General features: G+C 53.4%; 1 long non-coding RNA gene across 1 annotated transcript; it reads left to right on the top strand.

The window, feature by feature from the left end:
- Positions 1-77: 77 nt before the first annotated feature.
- On the top strand, positions 78-4,161 carry LOC140646079 (uncharacterized). The gene is made up of 4 exons (XR_012040314.1): positions 78-332; positions 1,523-1,621; positions 1,998-2,138; positions 3,177-4,161. It is a non-coding gene; the product is annotated as an uncharacterized lncRNA (long non-coding RNA).
- The last annotated feature ends 3,839 nt before the right edge of the window (positions 4,162-8,000 follow it).

An 8,000-nucleotide genomic window follows, 5' to 3' on the forward strand; every position in this document is an offset into this window, starting at 1 on the left:
CTCTTCTTATCTGAGGCCACGAGTTTTCCGACTTTTGCTCCTTGGCTTCTTTTCCCCCATCCGCCTGGGGGGGGAGGGTGAGCCAGCTGCTGGGTGGCACTTAATTGCCGACTGGGGCTAAACCACAACAGTTAGTTTCCTCCCAAACGTGTCCGTCGATACACTCGAGTGATGATTATTAAACCCACCAAAACGGCACCTGTCTTACAGATCTGGACTCCTTCTGAACACGTATCCATCGCACGCAAATGTCATTGGGCTACAGATCATCTGCACTTCACGCTTTGACAAGACGGCGTGCTGAGACAGGGATGAGCTCTGAAAGAAAAAAGGTACAAGGTCACGGGGTTTTTGGTCTGTTTTTTGTGGGGGGCGCGTGTGTGTGGTTTAAAAAGAAGAGTGCGACGTTGAGTGGCGGCAGCCTGCAGAGCTCTCTTGCTGCCTGAGCTCTCCTTTTCTTCTCTCTCACTCCTCTTTCATGACTGTAATTGGAATTTGGACAACGGTAGAAGAGCAGGGAAGTTACTTGCCTGTGTAGACATGCTGGTAATCCCAGGAAGGTAAATGCTTGAAGCCGTAGTGAATAACTTGGCCGCAAGTAGAATTTCCGAAGGAAGAAAAACAAGGGGAAGCAAATAGCAAGTTACCGAGCAATTTGCGTGGGTCCACCACATGGCAGTTTTATTGCCAAACGCTGCTGGGCAGTATGCTCCAAGCGGCTCTCCTTTTGGTAAACGTGAGTTTTCAGGAAGTTCAGGGTTGCGCGTGGCAAAACGTGTCCCTCTGTTTATGTATGCCGCTACGTAAACGTCCAGCGGCGGGGCTGTTGTTCCCTGCTCTCGATACTGCCACGGTAGTGCTGCGGTATTTAGACCCAAGAGAGGGCTTTAGGAAGGGAAGGAGAATGCCTGTTTCCTGTGAGGGCTACGAATGCTGACCCTTTTCTCTGCCGCTTTCCCGTGCGCGCGATGAAGCGGTGTTATTTTTCTCCCTTGTTCCTGGTCTAAATAGTTCTGAAGCTGTCGCTGCTGTGGGATTGCAAGTGGTGTTTCTAGGTTTTTGTGGGGTTCTAGTTACGGATCGCTTCTCCTGTGGCGAAGTGTCAAGATACGGTTTTCAGTGTAAAGCTTCAGAAACTACATCCGCTGAAATCAGCGTAGGTGAAAGTGATGTTGCGCGTGCAGCTGTGCTCGCAGGGATGCTCGGCGGCTCCTCATCAAAACAGCGAGGGGCGTGTGGCCGTCCGGAGGGTTGTGCTCTGGGTCCGAGGGCGTGCCGTCTTCTTGCTGCGCATTTTGCTGCGTCTTTTTGCTGCGCAAACCAAAGCTGCCCGTGAGTCAAAAAAAGGCACGGTTGTCTAAAAAGTGCCCAAGCTCTAGCGGCCTGTATCGTCAACTGTTCCGAAGATGATGCAAAACACTTTTTCCTCCGCTCAGTTGTAGTCTTCACCAGCCTTCACCAAAAAAGGAAGCTTTAGATTCCTACCCAGCTTTATGCTAAAGGGTTTTTTTTCCTCTCTCAGCAGAATGTCAGCCGCCACCATTTCGCCGCGGTCGCCCTTTCTTCTGCCAGGAAAGCGCAAGACGGACGGAAAGGATCCGTAGTGGTCTGCAAGTCCACGGTACGTCTACGATGTGTGCCTGCGTTTTTCCTAAGGTACTCGTAGCGGGGACTTGAAAGTTAAGGTGAAGAATGTGCCAACTCTCCTCCTGTAGTTTTTCTGTGAAGTATTTCAACACAAATACTACAGATGGAAAAAGGCGTGTTCTGGAGCGTGCCTACGCAAAGCTGACTTCCCTCCGTTTCTTTTCTCTTCCCGAAAGCGTAATCTTCTGTTTCTGTGCGCTTCCTATGAAATGATACTGTGAAAATAATTTTGTACTAAAAGAGGAAAGAAACTGTTGGGAAGAGTTCAGGTGTTCAGAAGAAAGAGCCTTTGTTTTCCTGGGAAAAGCTTTCTGCTTTTTCAGTCAGTAAGGTTTTAAAATGTCTTGTAGCAGTACTTGAAAAGCCTTACTGCGATCCTAGCGTCCGTACGAAAAGCCGTCAAGGTCAAAGAAGAGACGTGGACAAAACGGGACAAATGGGCGTCGCTTCCGCGAGTTTTCCAGGCTTTCCCAAGAAGCGTTAGCAGCCTTGTAAGTACCGCCAGTGATGTGGTTTTGGTGAGTTACTGCTTCGAGAAGGTCCTTTTTCCTGAAGCTACGGTGTGTAGTTTTTGACTTCAGTTGGAAAGAGATTTTCCCGACTGGCAATCCTTCTCATTCAAAGAAGTTGCATTTGATGAACTTCCCATCGGAGCGGCTGGACGTGCCAGTAGAAGTCATCAGCAGCAAGACTTTTCACTCTCTTTAAAAACACCCAGAAAAGTGAATTTCCTTCCAAGGACCCAAGCCCAGCACGTCTTCCAAAAGTTGACGGCATCGCTGGTCTTTGGTTGTCGGTTGCAACAGCCGAGATATGATGGAAAGGCGTTCCTCTGCATGCTTCGGTACAGCCAAAAGCCATTAGCAAATCTGCCGGTCCCTTTTGGTAGCCTGATGTATTGCAGCACTGGGGATTTGATTTCTGCGCCTCCTCCCCTCCTCCCCCCCCAGTGAAACCGTCTGGGGGATCTCTTATCTCACTGACTTTTCTATCAAACGGAAACTTTAAAGAGAATTTAAAACGGTGTCATGGACAAAGCGACTGGCACTGTTGAAACTGTAACTGCCCAATAGCTGTGGCATGCAACTTAGGAGGTGTATTTCAGCAGTGAGGTATTTGTTCTCCATGTTTCAAGAGAGAGGCAACTGAACGTTACGGGGTTTTCCCCAGTATTTTGACGGCGTGCTCGGCAGTACTTTATTTCTGCCCCTCTTTCCATGGTGCGTTTCCCTGGCGCTTCAGTAGCGTCTCTCTTGGGCAGCGCAGCTGGGCAGATGTCACTAGGAGGGACATAGCGCACAACCCCCCCCGGTCACATAATAACCGTGCATTTTGGAGAGAGATGGTTTAACGGTATCCCAGCTGTGCAAGTTAAATGAATGCAAAAGGAAACTCAAATGCTTTTCTAGTGTGAGTCCTGTTGTTGGATGTATATAAACATACGGCCACCTTTTCAGCGTAGAGTGAATTACTGAGATGTGTTCTTTATTTTCCACGTTACTCTCTAAAGGTTTACACTTCCCTTTCAGCTTTCTTGACCGAGCCAGCAAGACGTGCAGCAGCAGCAGCGCGAGGGCTGTAGCCGTTGTGGTGGATCTGGATCCGTAAGCGTAGATTCTGATGACAGCCCGGTGAGGCTGCAGGACAAGGCCGGACCGTCTCCCTGCAGCAGTGCTGGAAGGAAGGGATGAGACGTTTTCCGAGAGCAGCAAGAGCGTTCACTTTTAGGTGAAGAAGGTGTTGAAAATCCTACCACTTGTTCTCAATAGGGATTTGAAGCGTTGCAGTCAGTGTAGCTGTTAAAGCGTGCGCTGTATCTGGAGCGGACCTGTTTCCCTAGAATCCTGCTTTAGCTCAGCTCCTCTCCTATCCCTTATTCCGACTGAATCCCTGTACTTTCTGCTGTGGTGTTTTTTTTCATGTGCTGAAAGGGAATGTGGGGTTTTTGTTTTTCAGCGGTCTTGCTGTAAGCGTCTGGTGGTGCTCCCTAGATCCCCCCGGCCAGGTTTCCCTGCGGGTCGTGAAGCATGGTGAGGGTCAGGGGCCAGCCCTGTGGCTGGAGGCTCCTGGCTCTGTGTGCGGTGGGTGCCCCGCAGGTGGTGGGGAGAGCCCGGGGCCGAGAGGGACCGGGGCCGTTTGTTGCCCTGGGGAGTCGGTCGCAGCGCGGGAAGGGAGGGGGAAGATGGCGGAGCAGAGGCCGAGCGAGAGACGTGGCACCGTCCTCGGGCACGCTCCCCTATGCCGTGGGGCGGCCACCAGGCTGCGGGACAGGGGCTGGGGGGGCTGCAAGCATTTGGGGGGCTGCCCCCCCTTTATTTTTCTAGCGGAGCTCCCCTTTTTTGGTGGGGCATGTACATATGTAAATGGCCTGATGAAGGTAAGGAGCTGGCAGTTGGGGCAGTTTCCCTTGTTTTGTTTGTCTTTTGGGTGTGACGAAGAAGAGGGGAGGCTGGGGAGTGATGATGTCTATTGGGGCACCCCGATGTCACTGGGGGGGACGATGGTGATGTGGCAGAGGAGCAGGTTGAGTGGGGGGAGGGGGGTCACGGGACAGTTCACCCCCCGAAAGGGGGTGACAGCCCCCAAATGCCTGAGAATTGGTGGGGGAGGGATTAAATAATGAAAACCTGTAAATATGGGTGTGAGGCATTGAAGTAGAGAAAAATCTCTCCTTTTTATGTATATTGAAAAATTTTATGTATATATACGTAAAAAGATTTGACAAGAAAGCCCTCTGTCTACTCTCTTATAAGAAAGGATGGTAGAATATGAAAAAAATCTAAATCGAGGTATATAGGGTTATAAAATAGAAAAAGAACTCATATATATGACTAAAACAAGGAGTTTAAAAGTGCATAAAAAGAGGATGTAGATGAAGAAATTTTAAATGGCAACAAGGCAGAGCGAGTTCTCCCCAGCTGCAGTGCCGACTTCTGTCCACAGAGAGGCAGCAGCGAGCACAAAAAAAACCCCAAACCAACCGCTGTCGCGCATGCGCGGCTCCCCGGCTGCAGTACCGCCGTTGTTCCCCTGGGCGGCAGTAGAGAGCACGGGAAAATGCGCCACCGCGCATGCGCCGGGCCGCACCAGCAGTACCGACGTTTGTCCACGGGGCGGCAGGAGCGAGCACAACGAAAAAGCGGCACCGCGCATGCGTGGCTCCTAGGCTGCAGTACCGCCTTTTGGTCACCGGGCAACAGCAGCGAGGACAAAACGAATGCTTCAGCGCGCATGCGCGCGTCCTCAGCCGCAGTACCGACTGTTGTCCACAGGGCGGCAGCAGCGAGGTCGGGCGAAGGCGCCACCGCGCATGCGCGGCTCCCCAGCTGCAGTACCGAGCTTTGTCCACAGGGCGGCAGGGGCGAGCACCTGAGAATGCGGCACCGCGCATGCGCGGCTCCACAGCTGCAGTACCGAGTTTTGGTCACGGGGCGGCAGCAGCGAGCACAACACAAATGCGCCACTGCGCATGCGCGGCGCCCGGGCTGCAATACCGACATTTGTCCACCGGGCTGCAGCAGCGAGCCAAAAAGACCCACCGCGCATGCGCAGATCCCCATCTGCAGTAGCGACCCTGTTCCCCTGAGCGACAGCAGCGAGCACTTTAAAATGCGCCACTGCGCAACGCGGCTCCCCACCTGCAGTACCGACTTTTGTCCACCCGGCGGCAGAGGCGAGCAGAAAAAAAGCGCCACCGCGCATGCGCGACTCCTAGCTGCAGTACCGACCTCTGTTCGCACGGCGGCAGCAGCGAGCTCGGCAAAAAATGCACCACCGCGCATGCGCAGCTCCGCAGCTGCAGTACTGCATCTCGTCCACGCGGAGGCAGCAGCGAGCAGCAAAAAAAGCACCACTGCGCATGCGCGGGTCCCCAGCTGCAATATCGACTTTTGTCCACACGGGGGCAGCAGCGAGTACCAAAAAATTGCACCACTGCGCATGCGCTGCTCCCCGGCTGCAGTACCGAGTGCTGTACACCGGGCGGCAGCAGCGAGCTCGGGAAAAATGCGCTACCGCGCATGCGCTACGCCCTAGCTGCAGTACCGATATTTGTCCACACGGTGGCAGCGGCGAGCTCGGGAAAATGCAGCACCGCGCATGCGCGGCTCCCCAGCTGCAGTACCGACCTTTGTCCACCGCGCGGCAGCAGCGAGCACACACAAACAATATTGTGCCAGTGCGCATGCGCGCCTCCCTAGCTGCAGTACCGACTTTTGTCCACACGGTGGCAGCGGCGAGCTCGGGAAAATGCAGCACCGCGCATGGGCGGCTCCCCAGCTGCAGTACCGATCTTTGTCCACCGGGCGGCAGCAGCGAGCACAAACAAAAAATATTGTGCCAGTGCGCATGCGCGCCTCCCTAGCTGCAGTACCGACTTTTGTCCAGACGGCGGCAGCAGCGAGCTCGGGAAAATGCGCCACCGCGCCTCCCTGGCTGCAGTACTGAATTTTGTCCATCCCGCGGCAGCAGCGAGCTGGGGGGAAATGCGCCACGGCGCATGCGCGGGTGCCCGTCTGCAGTACTGCATTATGTCCGCACGGCGGCAGCAGCGAGCACGAAAATAAATGGCACCACTGCGCATGCGCGGCTCCCAGGCTGCAGTACCGACCTTTGTCCACCTGGTGGCAGCAGCGAGCTCGGGAAAATGCACCACTGCGCATGCGCGGCTCCCCAGCTGCAGTACTGCATTCTGTCCACACGGCGGCAGCAGCGAGCACCAAAAAAATTGCACCACTGCGCATGCGCGGCTCCCCAGCTGCAGTACCGACTTTTGTCCACACGGTGGCAGCGGCGAGCTCGGGAAAATGCGCCACGGCGCATGCGCGGCTCCCCAGCTGCAGTACCGACATTCATCCACTGAGCGGCAGCAGCGAGCTCGGGAAAATGCGCCATCGCGCATGCGCGGCTCCCCCCCTGAGGTACTGACGTTTGGTCGTCGGGACGGTCGGAAGCCGGAACTGCAGCTCGGCACCGCGCATGCGTGTGCGCGCACCAGCGGCTCTGCCATCCCAGAGGGGAGTCCCCGCGTCCGGCTCTGCTCTCGCACGCTGCCGGTCATCGGCAAGTAAAAGTTCTGGGCTTGGCTTTGGCATTGTCCTGTAAGGGAAAGCTCTGGGTCGGGATGTCAGTTGCTTACTTGCTGTGGAATGGTCGTGTTTTTCAGCAATCGTTCCAAATAGAACGGGTTGGGTGGGGCAGGGCAGAGTAAGGGTCTTTGCAGGCACCTGGGAAGTAAAGTCTTGAACGTAGAAAAGCTTAAAGCATTTGCTGGACAGGAGGTTTCTCTGTACCCACTACATCCGTTGCTTATTAGCAGTGGCTGATGTTTGTAAGAGTACCCTGTGGAAGTGTGAACATTCATTACTGAACTAAAACTGCTTTGGTTCTGTGTAGAAAGCAGAGGAACTACAAAACAATATATTCCCCCCCGCCCCCCCTTTTTTTTTTTTTGGTTAAACGTACCGTGTTTGCAGGGCCTTAGCTTTCTGTTGCCAGACTGGGCAAAGCTTCCCAAGCTCTGTTCCCCCACAGTCACCAAAAGTCTCCCATAGTTGCCGGGATGGTGAGTTAGTTTTGGGCTTCTAGCCCTCTGTTCCGCCATTGTTTTAGTCAGATCCTGAATGCCGCTCAGTTCAAGACTCACGAGAATTGCTTAACGTTTGCATTTGGAATCCTGCTTCAAACAATGTATTTTCAACAAAATTTTTTTTTGACACTAGTCAATGAACTCCTGTAATACTGGAGCAAAATGACATTTTTCGTGGTTGTTGAATCTCAGAGTGATAACATCGGCATCCCTGTTTGAGCCCTTACCGCAACCGTTGCAATGTTTGTTTACACGCTGCTCGGTTCTTTTGTAAAGGTGCGTAGCTGTGGGAGGTGCGTTATTCCGAAGGTGCTACGGCGCCGATGCTCTGGCTGTCGGCAGGAATGGGCAAAGCGGAAGGCTCTGTGGCTAGGGGAGAACGGCGTGGACATGCGACCGCTCTCTCTCTGTTGCTCCGGAATTTCGACGGCTGGGTTGGGCTGCTAAATCGATGGAACGACTGGAAGACATTTCAGAAAAGTGAGTACTCTACTTCCCTTTATCTTTTAAAGTCGTCGTCTTTCTACAGACACCTGTCCACGGCTTAGATATTTGATTTGCGTGAAACAGACCCGGAATTTTGCTTTAAGTAGTGTTCTGATTCGCTGACATTCCCCGTAGGCAGAGAGCAAGAATTACCAATGTTGCTTGGTAGTTGAAGATCTCAGGGTTTCTGTGAAAGCTAACTTGCCAGAATGAGTAGGAAGCAGCCTGAATTCCAACAGAGGTACCGTCTAAAAGGTCCTTTTCTTGACAGGAAAAGAGC

This window comes from Ciconia boyciana, unplaced genomic scaffold (assembly GCF_034638445.1).
Source record: "Ciconia boyciana unplaced genomic scaffold, ASM3463844v1 HiC_scaffold_183, whole genome shotgun sequence".
Lineage (NCBI taxonomy): Eukaryota > Metazoa > Chordata > Aves > Ciconiiformes > Ciconiidae > Ciconia > Ciconia boyciana.